The sequence below is a fragment of the Etheostoma spectabile genome, chromosome 3, assembly GCF_008692095.1.
Source record: "Etheostoma spectabile isolate EspeVRDwgs_2016 chromosome 3, UIUC_Espe_1.0, whole genome shotgun sequence".
Taxonomy (NCBI): domain Eukaryota; kingdom Metazoa; phylum Chordata; class Actinopteri; order Perciformes; family Percidae; genus Etheostoma; species Etheostoma spectabile.
The window spans coordinates 4,730,226-4,739,779 of record NC_045735.1 but is presented as its reverse complement, the minus strand read 5'-3'; positions in this window follow the sequence as shown (position 1 = coordinate 4,739,779).

Genomic DNA, 9,554 nt, shown 5'->3' with positions numbered 1-9,554 from the left:
GTTGCAATTTGTAGATGTCCTTAAGCCCTGTCTTACTGTCAGTAGCGCTAGCAGCAAAGAGCAGAAGCCAGCCGGAAAGTGTTAATTAAATAAACTCCTGGTGTACTTAAAATCTTTCCAATCCATTGTTTTATGAGTACATGACCTATTTGTACTACAGTAGAAGGTTGGTATAATTTTGAGCATTATTAGTGGCGTAATTTACAAGATACACAGTTGGTTCCATTAGCACCCAAACAAAGCTAATCAGCTAATAACACTAACTCGCCCAATGTTCAACGCAGGTGAAAAAAGCTTCTGGGGGGTTGTTTGGCTCGAAGTCGTGGTGCAAAGGACCCTAGGGTGACAGATATCCAAAACATTCCTTTAAGTGCTAGAAATGGGTGGGGTTTATACGTCATATTCAGTGAACAGCTAACATCACATAGCCTCCTCAAGACCTGACACGGTGTGACCTTTGGGGCTGGAAAAGATGGCGCCAGCAACTGTTGGCAAATTGCGTTGCTAAAGTTTAAAATGTTTTTTCTCACCTTCAAAGTGAAATTTACTTGAAGCAAAATCTTGTGACTATCACTGACCCTTTTCTGACCGTTCATATTCTACATTTGCTGCAAGACCAACGAGAGTATAGTTAACTCCGACAACTGACAATAAAGGCGAACAAGCTAACGGGAGTCGCGCTAGCTAACTCAGACAACTGACACCAACAAAGACGAACACGCTAACGGAAGTCTAGATAGTTAACTTGGAAAACTGACTAAGAACAAGAGACCAAGGTAAAAAAAAAATCCACAAGTTGTTCACATTTTCCTCAAAAAAAAAACTTGACAGATGATATCAGGGAAGTGATGAAAGCGGGAGATATGCACTCACACTAACACTGACTCAGAAGTGACCCCACTCCCAGACTCAGCGCCAAGCAGGCCTACACCTGCTACAAAAAAGGGAAAATGAAGCCCACTCTTTCTGAGATGCAAATAAGGCTTGTGGCCAAAAAGATTAAATAAAATGCCAACAGCCTTGCTATACTGATTGTAGGAGCCACATATGTTGTATGTTTTTTTCCAAGAAGTACGTGACACGAAAGAAGAGATTACAACGGTCAAACGGTGGAAGATAAGATGAACACGATGTGAACAATACCACGGTGTAACAGAGCAAGAGGAGAGGATGTGTGTGTGTGTGTGTGTGTGTGTGTGTGTGTGTGTGTGTGTGTGTGTGTGTGCTTGCGCGCGTGTGCATGTATGTATGTATTTATGTATGTATGTATGTTGTTGTAAATTGTAAATAAAACAATACTGGTACATATTGTTTGCATTAGGTATCAATGTCTTAGTTAAAGATATGAACTACCATTGTATGGAGCAGCAGCCTGCACAGAATTAGAGGCGACATGCAAGGACTAATGCTGACGTGTTCCAACCCTGAACCTTTTGTTTTTCACTTCGTTTTGTTTAAAGTACATCCACATACACACAGAGTCTGGTGCATGTTGTATCATATGGTGCTTTGGACTCAAGTGGAAAATCTGAATCAGCAAAGGTGGCTTGCTGTAATATTTTAGCAATAAACCACAAGCTGTCTGAATCCTCCTATACACCTTTGTTAAACAAAAAAAGCACATACATTATTAATACAGTCTCTGTTATATTTGTAAACTTTCAAAAAGTCAGATGATTATGGTATGGCAGTTCTTTATTAAAATCAAATTGCATGAAGCAGATATACTTGTTGAAGTTACATATTGCAAGCCTTTCTTATCCAAGTATTGGTCCACTACTGTATCAGCACTTAACATATGAGCTGGATGATACATGCCCAGCAGCGAGAAGGATTACCCTGCTCAGCCTGAACTGTGGTCCAGGAGGATGAGGCAACATGGCAGCTTCTTCATCACATTCAAATGTTCCCTGGCAGCTAAGGTACAGATTTGCAACAAAAATGAAGACCTTTAAGAATGGATAGATAGACATTTATTGACCCTTTCGGAATTTCATCTTGCACCATACAGCTCCAGACAGCCGCCTACTTGCTACTTGCCTAATTGCTACTCTAAATACAAAATACTTTATAACAACAAAATTAGCCTAATGTAAAGCTACAGACCACCAATAAAGAGTTAAAGGGCCTGGTTCTTCTTGCAGTTAAGCCTTTAGTTTTCATACACTTTATTTTTACACGTAAATGTTACTTCCAGTCCAGTGCCGCATTGATACTGTCACTCCTCAATGTAAGTTGAGTGCAGATTTGAGTCGCGCATGCTCAGATGTAAACGGTTTACGGCATTACGAGTCATACCCGATGAGAGTCGAGTCCAACCAGCTCTGGTCGAATGCAGTTAGTTGCGCATGCTCAGATTTAAATGCTTTACGACATAACTGTCATACTAAAATTTGTGAAATCCATGAAATAATGATGTTTAGTAGTTTAGTTTGATTGCTAACATTAGCTCAAAACACCATTCAAGTAAAAGCCTTTGTTGTGCTTGATTGCTAGCTTGTAGCTAAACTAGCAGTCATTTCAAAAAGTTTTAGCTATCTATGGTTGTTTAAATGCTAACGTTACCTCAAAATGCCATTCAACTGATGGTCTTTGTTGTGTTTGATTGCTAGCTTGTAGCCAGCGTTAAACCAACGTTAAGTAGGTCAATTTTTGTTCTGTAGTGACATCACAGAAATCTCTCGTTAGCATCTTATATGCTACTTGTTGCAAAGTGACGCATGCGCAACACACATTTTCACTCGTCGCAAAGTGACACATGTGCAACTCAAATCTACACTAGACTCACATCGGGGAGTGACAAAGGATATTAGAAGCACTTTTCCGGTGATGGCTGAGCGTTACTGTGCAGCCTCCAACCGAGCTTTACGACGTAGCTGTGACTCGAGCAACCTGTCTAAAAGTTGTAAAATGTTAGGAGATAACATAGGCAAAGTAACACTAGCACTAGTTAACATTAGTTATTAAACCTAAACAGCTAATGCAAGTCCAAGCTGTCTATGAGCTTCGTGGACGCTCGCTTACCCCCTTCAGTCAAGGGAATTAGCCTCTTCTCTCTAATCGTAGCTCCTATGGCGCCATTTTAATGCTACGAAGCCTTCACCCTTCGTTAGCATTCTATTGACTGCCATTCATTTTGGCGCCACTTTGTACAGTGAATAATTTTACACCTGAAGCGTTTCAAGACTCTATTTGTGCATTTTATTAATTATATATATATATTATTAGTTTCTAAAGAACCTTGCATTTCACGTTATGGCTACGTAGCAGACGTTTTTGTAAAAATAGGCTAACTATTGCGTCATAACCGCAGGACTTGCTGTCACATAGTCGACAAATCACTGTATTGCCAGGAGAAGTCAGCAGACAGTTTTGACTTACATCAGCTGTTTAAGTTTAATTTCTAACGTTAACTAGCATTTTAGTTAGCAGTAATTAGCCTGTATCTATGTTGTCTCCAAACATATACCAACGCTCTCCATCTCTGCTGATTGGGAATGATTGAGATTTCTTTTGGCACAGCTACCAGAAGACTTAGAAGTTTCAGACACGTTGCCCACGTCAAAACTACATCGTCAAGCTCAGGTACAGGCTGCGCAGCAGCGCTCAGCCATCACAGGAAAAATGAAAACTGTCTATGAGGCTTACCATAGACAACAAGTCGCTTGGTTAAGACACAACCGCCTATTTTTACGAAGCTACACTTCGTGAAAATTCACTTACCCCCTTGGGTCAGACCGGCTCTGGTCGAGTGCAGATGTCAGTTGCACATGCTCAGATTTAAATGGTTTACGGCATTACGTGTCATACTGAAATTTATGAAATCCATGACATAAAAAACTTTTCTCATTACAAACAATAAAATGGACATAATTTCAAAAACGTTTTAGTTATCTATGATTATTTGATTGCTGAAATTCGTTCAAAACACCATTCCAGTGACAGCCTTTGTTGTGTTTGATGCTAACTTGTAGCCAGCAGTGAACCTACTTGGTTAAGTAGGTAAATATTTCTGTGTTGACATTACAGAAGTCTCTCGTTAGCATCTTATAGGCTACTTGTCACAAAGTGACACATGCGTGACTCAAATCTGCACCGTAAACAGGCAGGAACAATACACAAAACAAAAACGAGAACTTTTTTCCATCGGATTTTAAATGTTTATGCACATTACAAAAATTAATCTGTATTCTTGCTGTTGGGTTAAAATGGAAACATGAATTACAAAAAAACAACAGTTGAAAATCAAGAAGTTTTTCAGTTGATTTTTAGTTTGTATGGACATTGGAAAAACGGGAAAACGGGGCTCATAGTTTCGTTTTAGGTTTAAAACGAAAAACGGATTGCACTTTAGGGCTCAGACCAAAGAAGTCTGAGTTCCTTAAGATAAATAAACTGAAATAGATTTGACCACAAAAGACAAGGAAGCGCGCAACAAACTTTGGCCACAGATTGATGATACACGCAAGCAGGGGAAAAAAAACGTCTTTGTTGGAGCCAGAGCTTTTGTTGATGGTAAAGAAATCAGAGTGTAATAGTTGATGGAAAATAAACTCCACACAGGGGTGTAAAGGAAACAAATATGAAAAGTTACATTTATGCTTTGTTGATCAGTCGACTGGTCAGTTTTTGTTCCTACCCTCACCTATGGTCATAAAGGCTGGGTGATGACCAAAAGAACAAGAACCAGGGTAAAAGCGGCCCACATGGGTTTCCTCAGGAGGGGGGCTGGTGTCTCCCTTAGAGAGAAGGTGAGAAGCTCAGTCATCAGAGAGGAGCTCGGAGTAGAGCCGCTGCTCCTTTGTGTCGAAAGGAGCCTTGAGGTGTTTCGGGTATCTGGTCAGGATGCCTCCTGGGGGCCTCCCTAGGGAGGTGTTCCAGGCACGTCCAGCTGGGAAGAGGCCTTGGAGATGACCCAGGACTAGATTGAGGGATTCTATCTCCAACCTGGCCTGGGAACGCCTCAGGATCCCCCAGTCGGAGCTAGTTGATGTGGCTCGGGAAAGAGAAGTTTGGGGTCCCCTGCAGGAGCTATTTTACCCCTGACCCGATACCGGATAAGCAAATGAAGATGGATGGATGGATGAATGGAAGCATAGTTATAAAGCAGAGATCTAATCTAAAATTGAAATGGTGTTATGAAGTAATTGATATTTTGAGATTCCACTTTTTAAGGCACTTTCATTCCAATTTTTTCCCCCCTCAATGTTAGGAAAGCTCAGGGGTCAGTCTGACCCCTGAGTGCTTGAAATGAAGAGCAGCAATAACAGTCACAGTAAAAGATAATGGAGCTGTGACTAGAAATAGTGGGTAGCAGTTCATGGCATTACAGGGCACTGCACGACATTATAAGGCACAGCAGGATCCAATCCAATCCAACTGTATTTTAAAAACATCTTTATAACAACCAAAGTTGACCAACGTACTGTATAGAAAAAATACAAAAATACAAAATGAAACATAACATTATAGCAGTAAAAATAATACCTGCGCAATAAAAACAATTAAACTAAATAATCAAATGCAGTAAATGAAGTCGACATCTTGGGTGTCAAAGGCCACAGAGAAGAGGTGGGTTTTAAGACGTGATTTAAAAACAGACGAAGAAGGGGGAGGTAGCAGGGCATCACAGGATGTGTAGCACATATTTTGATACAGTTCTGGATTTATTTTATTTCTCCAGCAAGTTGGTTTCTGGTACAGTAATTTCAGGGTGGACAGTGACTTGTGAAACTTGTTATGGATTCTCTTGCTGAGGATGAGGAGTAAAGGGACCTGCACAGGAACCACCGCCAAAAGAAATGGAGGGCAATGGGAGAAGAAACGCAATAGCATCTGGCAACAAAGGCAGTAACAGAAATTGTATATTTCTGTATTCTGTTAGCCTATATGTATTTGTTTGCACATTTTAGTATTCTGAATTGTCATTATTAGACATATGTATCTACTGGAGAATGCAGAAATGATATAATTTTGTTTCCACATTAAATGCAGTGAGCCTTACTTGCTCATAACAACATTGTAACTGCTATGAATATGCTGATTGTATTGTTGAACTGAGAAATGTGAAAACTTAAAGTTTTCTGTGTTTACTCTTCTACAATTATGTATAATTTCATAGGTATGTGATACCATTATGAGCCATGCCAAGGAGGGGTTTGCTTTCACCAAGCATCTCATCAGTGCCACTCTGTTGCAAGGAGATTTGTTCCCACAACACAGCAGAAAGTTGCCGGATCCAGCACTAGAAACCACATGGATGCCTTCCCATGTTGGACAAAGCGAGACTTAAAACAAAACTGTCCCTGGTCTACGAAAATGAGGACTTCAAGGGTTGCAGTGGTGCACTGGCTCTCTTTCAGGTTCTAATGCATTAATAACCTTCAAGACACATTCACTGAAACTGTAAGTCTTCTCAAGATCGTCATCATCACATCAATGACAACAGCAGAATCAGAGAGGGGCTTCTCTACTTTAAAGAGGATAAAAACTTTCCTTAAAACACTATGGCACAAGATCGCCTCAGTGCTCTGGCTATGCTCTCTATAGAGAAAAAACTCACACGGGACAGTCTAGATCTCAACACAAGAGTCACGGAGAGATTTGCCACTCAGAAAGATAGACAAGCAAAGTTCCTGTACAAATAAGAGTTCTCATTTGCAACCGCGACCTGGCCAAGAAAAGCGTAGGTATGCAAGACAACATACTGTTTCACATTCAATACAAGAGTACAGAATACAATAGGAGTGCCATAGTAAAAGCACAATACACAGGAGTAGACAGTCTATATCTGAAATATAAGAAAGAGTGAAAATTGTAGTTGTTAGACTAAAAACTACAATTTTCACTGTTTTTTTACATTTACGTAATGATGTGTGATGTAATGTAGAGCCAATGTACAGTTAATTCTAGTTAGTGATGTAGATGTGTAGATATGTAGATAGTTAATAACAAAGTGAACACAAATAGTCTAAATGCGGAGTATAGTAAAGAGTCAATATACATTTAGTGCAATAGGGGTGTAAGTAGTAATTTAGCTAAAAAATAAACACAATATACATCAATAGACAGACTATACAAATGCTGAAATGTAGTAAAGAGTCAATATACAGTTAATGCAGATTGTGGTCTAGATAGTAATGTATCCCAGATGAGATGTACGAAAATAATATATGACAACAAAGGTGGGAATGCATAGTGCAAAAGAGCATGAACAGATATGATAGCAGTACAGGTGAAGAGGTGTATCCGTGCAAACTATGCAGTGGGGGATGAAAGAGTTAATGGTAAACGATAAGCATAACAGTGCATAACTGATGGAGGACACTACGTACAATGATCGGACAGGAGCTCAGACAGATGTACTTTTTGTAGAAATTTTGTAGAAACAGATGGCTTAGGTGAATGCTTGCTAATGTATCTGCCACCTGCTATCTCAATTCAGTGAGCATCATTGGCTGTCTCTGTCACTTTCTCTCAGTCATTCACTCACTCACACATACATCATGTTTCACACACACTTGCCATTTAATTGGTGATTTCAATAGGAACATAACTGTGTGTAAGCCTTGTTTCTTTTTTGTTTTTAAGTTATGAGCTGGATTACTTTGTTTCATACTAGTTAACATTTTAAAATCATCTTTCTTCTCATACTTCACTCAAAGAATGCTGTCTGTGAGAGCCTTCTCTCTAGTATCAACACAGACTGTTATCCATTATCCATTTGTCAATTTGTCTATAGTGCACTTTAAAGATATGTAGTCTACAGCTGGAGATTGAATAAAGAACTAGATTGTTGAATTCACTTTCATAATTTATTGTTATGCATTTGTACTTTCTATCTGGACACAGAGTATATGACAACAGATAAAGAGGAAGGCTATTTTTTTATTATTATTTTGGGTTTCATGGCTGATTTTTTTTTTTTTCTTCAAGAAATGCATGCCTTAGGTTTAGATTTAAATTTTTGGAAAAGTAAATGGGGAGCTAACATATGGATGGTTTATGGTTTATGGTGTAGCTATTCTGAAAGGATCCTTTAAGGGAAAATTACTTCAAACATTTGCTTGTGATTCTGGAAGGTGAATTATTTTAGTTTCTGAATTTATGGATGGTATTTTGCATACTGGCTCACTAGAATGGCACACTTGACATCTTCAGCTGGGACACCAGGGTGTGTGCACCAGAGCCCTCTAGTGGTTGTGTGTGGTCATGTGTGGAATTCAAATATGTCATCCATCAGCATGTAAAATATTATTGTCTACAAAGTAAAGTTTTGATTAAAATTTTAGGGACTTTGAGTCACTTGTTGGCTGCCTGCTGTTTGAGTCTGCTTTGTCTATGTGAGTGTTATCCTTGTTGTTTTGTTCTTGTTGTGTGGGTTGTAAAGTGAAAACCAAAGTGCATACTCAGCAACTGATTGATTGTATTGAATGTAATAAATAGCACCCCTTACTGAACTCTTGCATGCCAGCTGCTTCCTGAATTGATAATCATATGTATTGTTGTTCAAATGTAAGGTCTAATTAAATGTGAAAACTTAGTGTAGGCAATAAAACAATATGAAATACATTTTTCATTCAGCTGCAAATCAACTAATTTTGACTTGAACTATTAATTTCTCAAAAAGGCAAAGGAAAACTGATTCCTAGTAATTAAACACTCGGTGACCTGCTGATCCCAGGTTACCCTGGTTTTATACTTAGTTTGGACCTGTCCGTGTTCCAGTTTTGAGGGAGACAATTAATCCAAACAGTCTATTTCTTGGAGCAGACCCGTGATATACAGTAGCATAAACTTATCCAGCAAACAAATCAAAATCATTCCATTAAAGTTGTAATTCTGTCACCTGGATAGCTTTATGTCTAATTTCAGTCAGTTCAGTTGCCTGCGTCTGTTTAGGTGAATAGGGAATTGTTTGCCAACCTGTTCATGAACTAATGGTGTCAGTCTGGTGTTGGCAGCTTATTAGCTACCCACAAGTGGTAAGAAAAAAAGGAATACATGCAGCTTTAACACAAATATACACAAGCAGACACTGAACTACACACTCCCTAAAATATATGATTTATTTAAAATGAGTGACTGGGAACGCATCATCAAGCTGCAACTGAAGAAACATAAGTCCCTTTAAGATTAGCAGTCTTCTTAAATTACTTGATATATAATAATATTGTATGCAGGTTAAGATGTGTGGACTAAGACTTTATCATTTTATGAAAAAATCTGTTGCCTGCAGCACAAGGGTCATTTGTCTCAGCCTGCTCACTTGAGTTGGTGAGGGTCTACATACATATTATAAAAACAATTTTTTTGCAAACTTGGATTTCTAACTGCTTTAGGAGATGGGATTTGTAAATGCTGAGAGAATTTAAATTATCTTAGAACATTATATTATAACACTTTTTGCTTTTGTGACCGCATTTCGACACTAAGCTGAGCTGCACAACTTCTGGTATTTGGATAAAACAGATACGATAAATACACAGCGGAAAGATTTAATAGTGGAAAAAGTTCAACAAAAGACCAGTTTCAAACGGGACATTAATATGACA